At 36.4% G+C, this 13,884-nt stretch overlaps 1 long non-coding RNA gene and 1 pseudogene across 1 annotated transcript in view; both read right to left on the bottom strand.

Annotated features, from left to right (window-relative positions):
* The window catches only part of LOC137205659 (uncharacterized), a 472,268-nt gene that overhangs the window by 77,534 nt on the left and 380,850 nt on the right, over window positions 1-13,884 (bottom strand). The gene's annotated exons all lie outside the window — the stretch shown is intronic.
* On the bottom strand, window positions 730-1,192 carry LOC137205753 (large ribosomal subunit protein eL28 pseudogene; annotated as a pseudogene).

The following is a 13,884-nucleotide window of genomic DNA, read 5'->3' as shown; positions in this document are numbered from 1 at the left end:
GCTCAGGTGACTACTTCTTTGCCTTCAACCCAGAGTCATTTTATTGTTAATGGGTCCCCTTAGCAGGTTCTTCATTAAGATGCTAGCTACTTCTGCAAGATTGCCCCAGGGAAACCAAGGGTAGCTGAGAAAGCTGAGCCTCACAGCTCCACCTGTAAAAGCGTGTAGCACTAACACATTTGATTTAACGAAGCAGAGCCCCTGATTGGGCAGCTTTTCAGGAGGCCACATCCCAGACTCACAAATGAGAAGGCAAGAAAGCCCTTATTTATCAGATATGCCTCTCCCTATCTTTAGTCTTTACAATCAACATTTTAAGCTTTAAAATGTGAATATTCTTTTTTAAAAATTAAAAGAATTGTAGATCACAGTGCTATTTGTTGAAAAGATATTAAGAGGACATAATCTTGCTGTTATACAAACTTCCTCATTGCAAGTACTAAGCTAATTATTGTTCCTTTCTGTGAGATACAAAAGAGAAAGTTGCTATAATACAATAAGTAGGGTCCAAAACATGAAGATGCAGAATTGCAGTACTGTGAAGTTACTGAAATAACCACAGCAGACCTGGGCAACTAGTTGACCTTGGATGCTAAAGGCTCTTCACAATCCAAATCCAACTTTGTTCCGGCTGCAGTTTAGAATCACCTGGTGGCTTTTTTTTTTTTTTTTTGAGAAAAGTTGGGTGACATCTTTGTTGCTTTGGGGGTCAGGGAGTGAGGGCTGTGTTCAAGAGCTCTTGGTGGGGCACATCTGCCTCCTCTTCACCGTCACCGGCGTCTGCTGTGCAGGATGGCGCTGGCTCTGCAGTTGGAGACTATGCTCAGATACCAAAGGTACTTGATTTTGCAGATTATGTTCTGGATACTGCTGAGGGTGGCAGGGGAGTTCTTGTTGATGGTGGTCTGCATGTAGGAGGTGGCGGGCTTTGTAAGGCCAGCTCTCCACTTCACCACCTCCAGGCCACTTCTGCCACCTGCTGCCGGCTCCACGCCACAGTCTTGTGGTCCATCAGCTGGTTGTAATGGAAAGAATTGTGGACCTTCAGATTATTGGGGTGGATGCCCTATATCTGTTTGTTCTTCTTGATCCAGAAATTGGAGCAGTTCCACAGGACCATTCACTGCAAATGTGTGGACTTGGAGGCAGCTCCTCTCCCAGCAGCAGCCAGAAAAGGAAAGTGATCAAACATTCATGAAGATGTTTATGGGGCTTGTGGCCGGCCAGTGTAACATGAAGGACAGGGACAATAATCCTAAGAATCTTCTGGTCAGTTAGCATCCAATTAGGGTTGATAGAAAAATACCAGATGCCCAATTAAATTTGCACTTCAGGTAAGTGACAAATAAGTTTTGTATTTGTATGTTGTATTTGTATTTGTATGTACATAAGTTTTGTATGTCCAAATACTACATGGACATACTAACACTAAGTAATATTCGTTGTTTATCTGAAATTCAAATTTAACAGGTTATGCTGTATTTGTAAGCGTTAAATCTTCAACCTATATCCAATTCATTAGCCTTGTCAAGGAAACTGAGCCTGGAGAACACTGGAGATCCCTCTTTAACAAGACAGAGCTGCCTGCTTTTTCTCCTCACATCCTACCTGCCTCACAAAATAAGAACATTAGCCTACTCCCAGCCCTCATTTTCAGGAGGTGGCAGGGGACTGGAACCAATGACAATACATCTTAATCCATGTTACTGTTATGAACGTTATAGCAGAGTTTTATGGTATAAACAATCTGATGATCTCAGAAGCACAGGGAACAAAGGGTACTGCTGAAAGAAAGACTTCATTTAAAATTAAAGCTGAGCATGCTCCATTTCTTTTTATGGTGATTATAGTTCCTTACATATTCTTTCATTCAAAAATAAAAGGGGTGGGCTTCCCTGGTGGCGCAGTGGTTGAGAGTCTGCCTGACGATGCAGGGGACGCGGGTTCGTGCCCCGGTCCGGGAAGATCCCACATGCCGCGGAGTGGCTGGGCCCATGAGCCATGGCCGCTGAGCCTGCGCGTCCGGAGCCTGTGCTCCGCAACGGGAGAGGCCACAACAGTGAGAGGCCTGCACGCCGCAAATAAATAAATAAATAAAAAATAAAAGGGCAAAAGTCCCTTCAAGTCATTTGGCAGTTTAATATTAAGATATTATTTAATCTTCTAAAAGGTAAACTTAACAGCAGGACATGTGATAACCACAAAGCCTGTAAATCATATCTAGTTTAGAAAATTGAATTTGCTCATGTAAACTTGAAATGAGCTCACTAGCCTTGCAGTAATCAAATGACTACGCCATAAACAAACACACCAGCACTGACCTCCCCACACACGCAGTGTGCTCCTTTTTAAAGCATTTAAGTCTTTGGTCTAACTTGCTCCTTTAAGACCGGCTTGTAATAAATATTGCTTGAAATCTTATCCAATTCTTATCCACAGTACGTGAAACTCCAGTCTTCTCACAGGACTTAATCCTAATTTTTTTTTTTCAAATTAGATATTTCCTAAGGATACCTATGTTATCTCCTGCTTCTCTCTTCCTCCATCTTCCCATAATCCTCAGAAATGGAAATTGGCTTTCCCTTTTAATTCTAAGTTATGATTTCCTTCTACAGTCTTGATGTACTAGGCAAATGGGTATCTTGTCTACACTGTGGCTCAAACTATGAGATGAGTCTTCATTGCTTGATCCTAGATATTCTTTGAAGGAAAGGAAAAAAAGGAAAGGGATCTGGAAAATCTACCCAAGTTCAATAATACCACTATTTATACTTTTAAATACCACTGTAGTTTTCTATACATTCTTTCCTTAATAGGCCCTATTTCTTTCTTTTATAAATCTTCATTCTTCTCCAAAGTAACAGATGTCTCAGGCAGAAAAGGGCCAAGGATAAAAGTTCACAAAGGCAAATAAGAAAATCACATTAAGGATTTTAAAGCGTCACTGCTGTTACATCATCAAGGAAGAGAAGAAAAAATTTAAATATTTTAAAAAGCTATGTTTTATATAAATACTTAAATTTTAAATATTTAAAAAAGCTATTTTTTAAAGAGACAACAGACTTCCTAATTGGCGTCTGTATATCCATGAACTGCAAACTTAATTTCCTATTTCCCCTGCTTTGGACACTATGTGGACTTTAAAATGAAAAGTATTTGCAAACTGTCTTTTAGAACTTAACCACTTTGTAAGTAGATGGACTTCTGTATTTAATAATGTAAACAATCTTTAAAGCAAATCCAACGTATATATTCCTATCAAGGCTACTTTGAGAACTTGTGGGCTTACTCTGATGAAAACGAGTCAAAGTTATGATCTACTCAAAAGAAAATAAAACAGAGAAAAAATGATAGAAGTAACAGTTTAATAGCGTTTCACTGAACAGCTGGACCAATTCCGAAACTTTTCTCAATATTTTCAAATGAGAATCTCATTAACAAGGCAAAGAATTCTGGGAAGATAAGTGGATCTTAAAACAATTTCAAGAAACAATATACAATTAAGCTGCCATATGTGTTTCCTCTGTATGAGTGATACACAATATATAATGAGGTAGGGGCTACAACACTTCACAGACTTTTTATTTTTACCATGAAAATCTTCCAGACATTCTAAGGGATGTTAAAATTAGTCTGGAAGAATATCTACTTCTCTTGAAAGTTGCCATTGTTGGCTTTGAGAAAGATATTCCTTCACTACTAGGCACTGAAGCATATACCATCAGTCATGATGAATTACTGTCTCATCTGTTGTCCCTTTTTAGGTTCAAGCAAAGGAAAAGAGTGACAAATTCTAATTGGTGAAACAAGTGATCAGGTTTAACCCAAGTATTTCAAATTTATGCCTAGATGGCTTTTGACTACAAACAAAAGTAAACTTTTGCAAATACAGAGTCTTGCTGTGCTTCTATCCACTCCACAAGTGTTTCCATATATTCATTTACTCAACAGATATATATATTAACTGCCTACTGTGAGCCAGGAATGCTTACGGAGACAAGGAACGCAAGAGTAACGTTTCACTTTATGGAACAATCCACCCAACAATATCAGAATACCCATTCTTTTTAAACATATGGAAAAAAGAGCAAAAATTACAAGGTATAATGGAGATCACAATTCACTGGAGGGGGAGAGTGGATAGACAAACTGACAAGTATATAAATTCTCTGGGAAAATTAAAGAAGTAAGGGAGATAGTGTTGTTGGTGGGTGGCTGGGTGGGTGCGCTGAGTGCAATTTTAAGTATGACAGAAAAGGAAGGCTGCACTGAGAAAAAGACTTCCAGAAGTCTGAAGTATGTGAGTGAACAATCCACAGTGAAGAACGTACCTGACAGAGGGTACAGGAAGTACAAAATCCTTGAGATGGTGTGCACCAAATGTTGAAGAGGAAGTGAAAAATGGGAATTCTTGTACATTGTTGAGGGAATGTGTTATAATCACTTTGACAAAAGTCTTTTGTTTCCTTATAAAACTAGGTATATATCTACCCTGTAACCCAGCAATTCTCATCCTAGATGTGACCAAGAGAAACAAAAACATACATCCACAGAAGGACATATACAAGAATGTTCAAAGCAGCTGTATCCATAGTAAAGCAAAACTGGAGAAAACACATATGTCCATCAACTGGTGAACGGATAAAAAATAATCTGTGGTATAGTCATATAATGAAATACTATGCAGCAATAAAAATGAACATGCAAAACATGCAAAAACATGAGTGAAACTCAAAACCTATGCTGAGTAAAAGAAGGCTTGTCCAAATTAATTCATTTATTTTAAGTTCTAGAAAATAAAACTAATCTATGAGGGGGCTAATGGGAATTATTATCAGGGAATAGCGTTAAAGGTTGACTAGGAACATTTCTGTGGTGATAGTAACATTTTATATCTTGATAGGGGTTTAGTTACCCAGTTGTATGCAACTGTCAAAACTCATTGGAAGGCATAATAAATTTAATATTTCCTTGTAGGTTTTTTTTAAACATCAAAAAGAAAAGATTTTTAAAATGCTAATCAGATACTGACATCAAGCTAATGATATTCATGCTGAAGTGTTTAGGAGTGAAGGGTGCTGGTGTCTGCAACTTGTTTTGAAATATATGTAAAACAAGATGAATGATGGATTAATAACCAGATGGACTGAGTATGTGGTATGTCTAGAAATGTTAATAAAAGAATCTAGCTAGTGGATGTATGGATTTTCAAGGTAAAAATTCTTTCAACTTTTACATAAGTCCAATATTTTCATAATAAAGTACTGAAGCACCTACGGTGTGCCCTACTGGGGGGGTCTCCTTGGTCCAGCTGGGCTAGAAGCTAGCTCTGCTGAGCTTTCCAGCTGCTCTGTAATCAATGCACATGCACACAGGGGCTAGGAACAGGGGAGGATGTTCCAGAAGAGGATGGGGAAGAAACTCAGAAGTTTGGGCTCAGGGAAAACTGTATTCACCCTGTTCATCTATTTCATTAAGCAACGTTGGGCATTAGTGGGCTGGCACCAGAACCAGTGCCAGGAGTTGTTAATTACTAGCATCCTTCATACTTCCTTGATGCCTCCAGGAAGACCGAGCAGATTTATCAAACACTTTTAGACTATTTACAGCTGCCAGTCATTTTTCTGAGACTTCTACAGGTTCTAAGGCATCTAATCCCCACAGTAAGTCTATGTAGTAAGTTCAGATATTTATAGACAGACAAACTGAGGCACAGAGAGGTAAAAGATGTAAAGCTAGTAAAGTCAGAATTCAAACTCAAGTGGTCTGACCCCAGATTCTCAGCCTTTCATTGCAACTCTAAGCTCCCTTGCAGTTGAGATACTTTTGAGTATTAATCACTGCTCCAGGCCCATTTTACAAGGCTTTTCCTGAAATCTTCACTACAAACTTGCTGGAGTGATATGGTATTCTCACTCAATTTTTTCGGTGAGGGAAAAAATATCTGTTCTATGTTGTTCAAGTGAAGGAACTGGGAATCCAATGAACACCGTATTTATTTATTTATTATTGCTATTTTATTTTCTCCATCTGTCATTCAGTTATGCAACAAATATTTTTTGTACACATATTCTGAGTTGAGAATATCAGGATGAACAACCAGATATAGTCTCTGCTCTTGGAGCTCAGAGTCCAACAGGGGAAAAGGATAACGTAGAAGTGATTGGATAAAAGAATTTCAGCACATATGTACCACAGCAAATGAAATGGGATGTTACTGGATGGTATTTGGAGGGTGGGCAGCTTTAGCTGGGCTGGACAGGCAAATCCTCTCGGAAGCAATTGCTTTAAAGCTGAGGCCTGAGAGATGAAAAGGAACTGGCCTATATGAAGAAATGAGAGGAAAATGTTCCAGGCAGAGGGACCAGCAAGGACAAGGTCATGGGGACAAGAAAGTACTTGGTGTGTTCAAGTAATGAGAAGAAGTTCAGGGTGGCTGGGACATTGTGTGTGTGTGTGTGTGTGTGTGTGTGTGTGTGTGTGAGAGAGAGAGAGAGAGAGAGAGGGAAAGAGAGAGAGAGAGAGAGACAGGCAGCAGTGGGGGGGGGGGGCGGGTGAGGGAATGAGGCCACAGAGGCAAACAAAAGTCATATCAGATAGAGTCTTTACAGATAAGCATTTTTTTTAAATTTTACTCTAAGCTGGTAGGAAGCCCTTGAAGGTATAAATACAAGAAAAAAAAAAATGGAAAAAGAAAAGAAACGTCAAGGAGACAAAATTAATAAGAGACAAGAAAGGAAGAAGTAGTAAAAATAGGTTGGATAAACAATGATGAGACAAGTTCTACTGGCCTCTTTGGACCGTCATCATTTTAACTGTGAGAGTAACAAGAAATCATTGACTATTTCTGAAAATAGCAATAATACGATCTGACATACATCTCACAAGGTCCATTCAAGATGCTGTTTGACTAAAATTGTGGAGTGGGATAGGGTGTGTAGGGGAAGTACAAAAAACAGAAAGAGCAGAGCGAAGGCTATTACAAAGATGTAAGCAAAAATGATGACAACTTAGACTAGCATGGTAGTAGTGGGGTGGTGAGAAGTAGCAGAATTTAGTATTAACCAGAAGATTGAACCAACAGGATTACAGATGCATTTTTCTAAAGTTTTTAGTTACAATTATCCCAGCTTAGCTGGAATAAGAATCTTGTGTTTCTATTTTTATTCACTACAAAATGTTTTCTAATTTCCCTTTTGATTTCTTCTTTGGCCCATGAATTAGTTAGAAGTGTGTTGTTTAATTTCCAAATGTGTAGATATTTTCCAGATAGCTGTCTATTATTTTCAATTCCATGCTACTGTGGTTTGTGAACATATTGTTTACGATTTTAATCTCCTTGCATTTATTCAGATTTTCTTTATATCTCAGTATAGGCTTTATCTTTATATGCTCTGTGCATGTTTAAAAAGAAGCTGTAAAAATAGATAGATAAATAAATAACTAATTAGGTTTCTACCTAACATTAAAAAATAGTAATAATAAAAACTAAAAAGAAGGTGTGTTCTGATATTGTTGGGGGACTGCTCTATAATGTAAGTTAGGTAAATTTCTTTGAAATGCTTTCTGTCTTCTATATCCTTACTAACAATTTGTCTACTTATTTTATCAATTTTCCAACACAATTTTAATTTATACATTTATTTTTTTCATTCTTGTCAGGTTTTCCCTTCACTTATGCTCTGAAGATCATCTAATTTGACCTTCTCAAGTAATCCATCCATTTATATATTCCTTCTAAACCTTGCATGATGAATTTTTCATCTATACTTGATCAGTTCCAACATGCTCTGGGATCTACCATCTTGAAATACACACACCCCCTTTACTTCACATTTATAATCAAAAGACTTCCCCATCTTCTATTGCCCTTTGATAACTAAACATCTCGAAAGAGTTGTCTATATACAACGGCTCAAGTTCTTCTGCTTCTCTTCCCACTACAACATATTCTAATCTAATTTTATCAGCACTTTGGGCAGAATGTGCCTTTACCAAGTTCACCAAGTAACTGAGAAGGCCAAATCCAATAAGCACTTCTCTATTTTTGTCTTAGACTCTTAGCTACATTTGACACTATCAGGCACTCTTTCTTTTTTGTTAAATTGAGGTATAATTTACATAGAGTCAAATGCACAAATCTTAAGTGTACAGTTCAATGAGTTTTGACAAATATAAACAAAGACACTGAACTACTGATATTTCTATACACTCCAGAAAGTCATCTTGTATTCCTTTCTAGTCAATCTTTCCATTTCTGGAAACAACCATTGTACTCATTTCTATCATTAGAAATCTGCTTTACCCGTCCTTGAAACTTACATAAATGAAATAATGTAACAGGTAATCTATTGTGTCTGATTTCATTCACTAACGTTTTTGAGACTTATGTACGTTTTGTCTATAAGTCATATTTTTTTATCGCTAAGTGTATTCATTTTCTATTGCTGTGTAACAAATTACCACAAACTTAATGGCACAAGACAGCATTCATTTATCATTTCACAGTCTCCATGGGTCAGGAGTTGAGTCACAACTTAGCTGAGTACTCTGCTCAGAGTTTCACAAGGCTGAAATCTAGATGCGTCAACTGGGCTACATTTCCTTCAGAAGCCAGGGTCCTCTTCCAAGCTCAACGGACTGTTGGCTAAACTCAGTTCTCTGTGGTTGTAGGACTGAGTTTCCATTTTCCCATTGACTGTCAGCCAGGGTCTGCTATCAGCTCCTTGAGGATCTTGAAATTGCTTGCCACATGGATCTCTCACAAATCTCATAATATAGAAGCTTATTTCTTCAAAGCCAACAGGAGAACATCTCTATATCTTCAGAAAGAGCCCAGTCCTACTTTTAAGTGTTTTGACCTGATTAAAGCAGGACACCTGGGAAGATTTCCTTTTTAACTCAAAATCAGCTGATATGAAATATTAATTACACCTACAAAAATCCCTTCACCTATCCACAAGATACAATCTAATCACAAGCATGAGATCCCATCATATTCACCTGAGCTGCCCATACTCAAGGGGAGGGGACTATTCAGGGCATGTGTATCAGTAGGTGGGAATCTTGGAGTTCATCTTAGAATTCTGCCTACTACATTAAATATTTTGTATACCACAAGTTTATATTTTTTTTCCTATTGGTGGTTACCTCAACTTTAATTCTTTGGCTACTATGAATAAACTTGCTATGAACATCTAAGTATAAGTATTCTGTGGACATATTTTTCATTTCTCTTGGGTAAATATCTAGGAGTAGAATCACTGGGTCATAGAATAAGCATATGTTTAACTTTACAAGAAAGTTCCTATCAGTTCTCCAAAGTAACTGAATCACTTTATATCCTGTCCAGGAATGTATGAGAGTTCTGCTTCCACGTTTTCACCAGCATTTGGTATTGTCAATCACAAAATTTTGCCATTCTAATGAGTATGAAGTGGTTGTGGTTTTAATCTGTTTTTCCCTAGTGATTAATGATATTAAGCATCTTATTATATGCTCATTGGTCATTAGAACATTTTTGTGAAGTATCTTGTGCCAATATTATGAAGTCTTCCCAATATTTTAAATTGGACTGTTTGCCTTTTAATTACCAAGTTGTAGAGCTTCTTTTTATTCTGCAAGTTCTTTGTCAAGTATATAAATGGTTAATGTTTTTTCCTGGTCTGTGGTTTGCTTATTCAATCGTTAATGGTGTCTTTTGAAGAACAGATGCTTTAATTTTAATTAAGTCCTATTTATCAGTTTCTTTTACTTATAAATGTATTCTATTATGATGCAGGCTAAAAAATATTACCTAAGCCAAAGTTGTAAAGATATATTCTTATATTATCTTCTATATGTTTAGAGCTTTAGCTTTTTTCTTTTGGTCTGTGATCTTATTTGAATTAAATTTTATATAATGAGAGCTAGAAATCAAAGTTCCTTTAATTTATTTTTTGCAATATGGCTATTTGGATGTTTCAGCATCCTTTGTTGAAATTATTTCCTATTCTGTCTTTCTTGAAACTCTTACCTCTTATTTCTAAATATATATATATATATATTTTCTTCAGGAATCAGCCAAAACCTCTCTTTTATAACACTCTCTTCTTATATGATTTTGCCTTTTTCCATGACTATCAATGAAATCTAAATACTGATGATATCTAAATGTATATCTGCATTTGAGTACTTTCCCCTGGATATCCAGATAAGTCAATTCAACTGTCTGTTTGACATTGTCCCTCAAATGTTTCCAAGGCATCTTAAATTCAACATAGCGAAAAACACTCTTAATTTCCCAAATAACAGAACTGTTCCATCCATATAACTTTTCCTCATTTCCACAAATATTATTACTTTGCTCTCTGAAATATAAAATTATGCTTAACTCATTTCTTTCCTTATCATCCTCAGCCAATAAGAGTAAACCTTCAATTTTTTTCCCCAAATCATCTGAAATCCAGCAAATTTTTAAGATCTGCTCTATCTCTTCAATACCCACACAAAACTATCTCTCACCTGGACTGCTACAGCAGCCTATTAACAAGCTCTTTCTTCACTTATGCCCACCTCTAATCTATTCCTCTCAAAGCAGCCAAAGTGATCATTTTCAAATACACTTTGTATTATATAACTCCCCTGCCTAAAATACTTCAATATCATTTACTCAATGAACTAAATAAATATGTATTAATCATTTACTGTGTCTCAAGCACTGTTCAAAGCACTGGGGATATAATGGTAATTACAAAATGACATGGTTCCAGGACATATTTAAAGTGATGAAAGGGAAAAATCTACAGCCAAGATTACTCAACCCAGCAAGGATCTCATTCAGATTCCACAGGGAAATTAAAACCTTTACAGACAAGCAAAAGTTAAGAGAATTCAGCACCACCAAACCAGCTTTAAAACAAATGCTAAAGGAACTTCTCTAGGCAGGAAACACAGAGAAGGAAAAGACCTACAATAACGAACGCAAAACAATTAAGAAAATGGTAATAGGAACATACATATCGATAATTACCTTAAATGTAAACGGATTAAATGCTCCCACAAAAAGACACAGACTGGCTGAATGGATACAAAAACAAAACCCGTATATATGCCACCTACAAGAGACCCACTTCAGACCTAAGGACACATACTGACTGAAAGTGAGGGGATGGAAAAAATATTCCATGCAAATGGAAATCAAAAGAAAGCTGGAGTGGCAATTCTCATATCAGAAAAAATAGACTTTAAAATAAAGACTATTACAAGAGACAAAGAAGGACACTACATAATGATCAAGGGATCAATCCAAGAAGAAGATATAACAAATGTAAATATTTATGCACCCAACATAAGAATCCTCAATATATAAGGCAAATGCTAACAGCCATAAAAGGGGAGATCAACAGTAACACAATCATAGTAGGGGACTTTAACACCCCACTTTCACCAATGGACAGATCAACCAAAATAAAAATAAATAAGGAAATACAAGCTTTAAAAGACATATTAAACAAGATGGACTTAATTGATAATTCTAGGACATTCCATCCAAAAACAACAGAATACACTTTCTTCTCAAATGCTCATGGAACATTCTCCAGGAAAGATCATATCTTATATAACAAATCAAGCTTTGGTAAATTTAAGAAAACTGAAATTGTATCAAGTACCTTTTCCGACCACAATGCTATGAGACTAGACATCAATTACAGGAAAAAAATTGTAAAAAATACAAACACATGGAGGCTAAACAATATGTTACTAAATAGAGATCACTGAAGAAATCAAAGAGGAAATCAAAAAATACCTAGAAACAAATGAAAATGAAAACACGACGACCCAAAACCTATGGGATGCAGCAAAAGCAGTTCTAAGAGGGAAGTTTATAGCAATACAATCCTACCTCAAGAAACAAGAAACATCTCAAATAAACAACCTACCTTTACACCTAGAGCAATTAGAGAAAGAACAAAAAAAGACCCAAAGTTAGCAGAAGGAAAGAAATCATAAAGGTCAGATCAGAAATAAATGAAAAAGAAATGAAGGAAACGATAGCAAAGATCAATAAAAATTAAAAGCTGGTTCTTTGAGAAGATAAACAAAATTGATAACCCATTAGCCAGACTCATCAGGAAAAAAAGGGAAAAGCCTCAAATCAACAGAATCAGAAATCGAAAAGGAGACGTAACAATTGACACTGCAGAAATACAAATGGTCATGAGATATTACTACAAGCAACTCTATGCCAACAAAATGGACAACCTGGAAGAAATGGACAAATTCTTAGAAAAGCCCAACCTTCCCAGACTGAACCAGGAAAAAATGGAAAATATAAACAGACCAATCACAAGCACTGAAACTGAAACTGTGATTAAAAATGTTCCAACAAACAAAAGCCCAGGACCAGACGGCTTCACAGGCAAATTCTATCAAACATTTAGAAAAGAGCTAACACCTATATTTCTCAAACTCTTCCAAAATATTGCAGAGGGAGGAACACTCCAAAACTCATTCTCTGAGGACCCCAGCACCCTGATACCAAAACGAGACAAAGATGTCACAAAAAAAGAAAACTACAGGCCAATATCACTGACAAACATAGATGCAAAACTCCTCAACAAAATACTAGCAAACAGAATCCAACAGCACATTAAAAGGGTGATACACCATGATCAACTGGGGTTTATCCCAGGAATGCAAGGATTCTTCAATATATGCAAATCAATCAGTGCAATACACCATATTAACAAATTGAAGAAGAAAAACCATATGATCATCTCAATAGATGCAGAAAAAGCTTTGGACAAAATTCACCACCAACTTATGATAAAAACTCTCCAGAAAATAGGCATAGAGGGAAGTTACCTCAACATAATAAAAGCCATATATGACAAACCCACAGCCAACATCATTCTCAATGGTGAAAAACTGAAAGCATTTCCACTAAGATCAGGAACAAGACAAGGTTGCCCACTCTTACACTATTATTCAACATACTTTTGGAAGTTTTAGATGCAGCAATCAGAGAAGAAAAAGAAATAAAAGGAATCCAAATCAGAAAAGAAGAAGTAAAACTGTCACTGTTTGCAGATGACATGATACTATACACAGAGAATCCTAAAGATGCCACCAGAAAACTACTAGAGCTAATCAATGCATTTGGTAAAGTAGCAGGATACAAAATTAATGCACAGAAATCTCTTGCATTCCTATATACTAATGATGAAAAATCTGAAAGAGAAATTAAGGAAATGCTCCCATTTACCACTGCAACAAAAAGAATAAAATACCTAGGAATAAACCTACCTAAGGAGTCAAAAGACCTGTATGCAAAAAACTATAAGACACTGAAGAAAGAAATTAAAGATGATACAAACAGATGGAGAGATATACCATGTTCTTGCATTGGAAGAATCAACATTGTGAAAATGACTCTACTACCCAAAGCAATCTACAGATTCAATGCAATCCTTATCAAACTACCAATGGCATTTTTCACAGAACTAGAACAAAAATTTCACAATTTGTATAGAAACACAAAAGACCCCGAATAGCCAGAGCAATCTTAAGAAAGAAAAATGGAGCTGGAGGAATCAGGCTCCCTGACATCAGATTATACTACAAAGCTAGAGTAATCAAGACAGTACGGTACTGGCACAAAAACAGAAATATGGATCAATGGAACAGGATAGAAAGCCCAGAGATAAACCCATGCACATATGGTCACCTTATCTTTGATAAAGGATGCAAGAATATAAAATGGAGAAAAGACAGTCTCTTCGATAAGTGGTGCTGGGAAAACTGGACAGCTACATGTAAAAGAATGAAATTAGAACACTCTACAACACTATACACAAAAATAAACTCAAAATGGATTAAAGACCTAAATGTAACATCAGACAC

Source organism: Pseudorca crassidens, chromosome 14 (assembly GCF_039906515.1).
Source record: "Pseudorca crassidens isolate mPseCra1 chromosome 14, mPseCra1.hap1, whole genome shotgun sequence".
Lineage (NCBI taxonomy): Eukaryota > Metazoa > Chordata > Mammalia > Artiodactyla > Delphinidae > Pseudorca > Pseudorca crassidens.
Note: the sequence above shows the minus strand (reverse complement) of the source record. Positions and strands in the feature narration are given on the sequence as shown.